Source organism: Trichechus manatus, unplaced genomic scaffold, assembly GCF_000243295.1.
Source record: "Trichechus manatus latirostris isolate Lorelei unplaced genomic scaffold, TriManLat1.0 scaffold00007, whole genome shotgun sequence".
Classification (NCBI taxonomy): Eukaryota; Metazoa; Chordata; class Mammalia; order Sirenia; family Trichechidae; genus Trichechus; species Trichechus manatus.
The window spans coordinates 2,105,210-2,106,416 of record NW_004443943.1 but is presented as its reverse complement, the minus strand read 5'-3'; positions in this window follow the sequence as shown (position 1 = coordinate 2,106,416).

Sequence of the window (1,207 nt, the reverse complement as noted above, 5' to 3'; positions counted from 1 at the left end):
TTGATGGGCATCTAGGTTGTTCCCATCGTTTTGCTCACTTGAATGTTTTTTAAGGTTATTGTAACACGTATTCACATTTATCCTCACAGAATCCTTTTGAGGTAGGTAGGGAGGAGGAGGTATAGTTTTCTTCTCTTCCTAGGTAGAGAAACAGCAGCTGCGAAAATAGATGTGCATCTGGCACTGTTGCCTCAGGACCATGTACTTCTTGGAACAGAAGCATCTCACCTCACTGAATGTGGTTTTAGTGTTTAAAGGGAAGGTGCATTTTTTTGTTTCAAATGGCTCCTGAATGCAAGCCAGCCATTTCATCTGGTGTTCCTTGAATCAACAACAATCCTTTCCAATACCGGGGGAAAAATTGGCAGTGCTTGTCTTAGTGAGAGATGGTGTGCAATGTGTCAGGCTCCAACATCATGCCTTCGTCAGCCATTTTCCAGCCATATATAAAAAAATATAATTTTTATCTTATGACAGTACTTAAGAAGGTGACTCTACCGTGTTTTATGGTGAAGATGATGGTTTGAAAGAGTTGTGTGGTGTCCAAAAGCCCTTTCTTGACAGAACCAGGCTGAGAACCAGAACCTTGTCCTCCTGAATCTCAGCCACTGCCATTCTCATGACATGCCTACTCATTGACGAAAGTTCCAGAAAATGGCCCTAAATACAAGCATTTGGTGATTTTGCAAAAGTACTCAGTGTCCCAAAATTCGGTTTAATATTTATTATCAGTCATTGCACCTATTTTATGCAAGCACTGTGGGGGATATAAATGTTACCATCCTTAAATCTCTAGGTCACCCTCCCCCCAGTTTCAGACCCACCCCAATTTGTCAGGGAATTCCAAAGTTTCAGATCTAAGTCTGTTGGATTTTAGCGCACACAGTTTTGTGGAGTTTGTGAGCATCAGTGGGTTCAGATATATTAAAAACAAAACGAAAGTATAATGGGAGCCTAGAAAGAGTAGATTTTCTTCCAGCTGGAGAGGATCAAAGAGGAAGTGGCATCTGAAGAATGAGTAGGATTGGGGCTAGCAGAAGGGAGAAGGGTTTTTAGGCAGTGTGAGCCAAGGCATAAAGGTGGGACAACACAGGACAGGTGAGGGCCTGGTAAGTAATGTCATTTCACCTTGTGTGGCCAGTTGTTTGCCTGTCTCCCTGTCAAGAGAGTGAGCCTCTCACGCACAGAGAAAGTGTTGGACCTATCT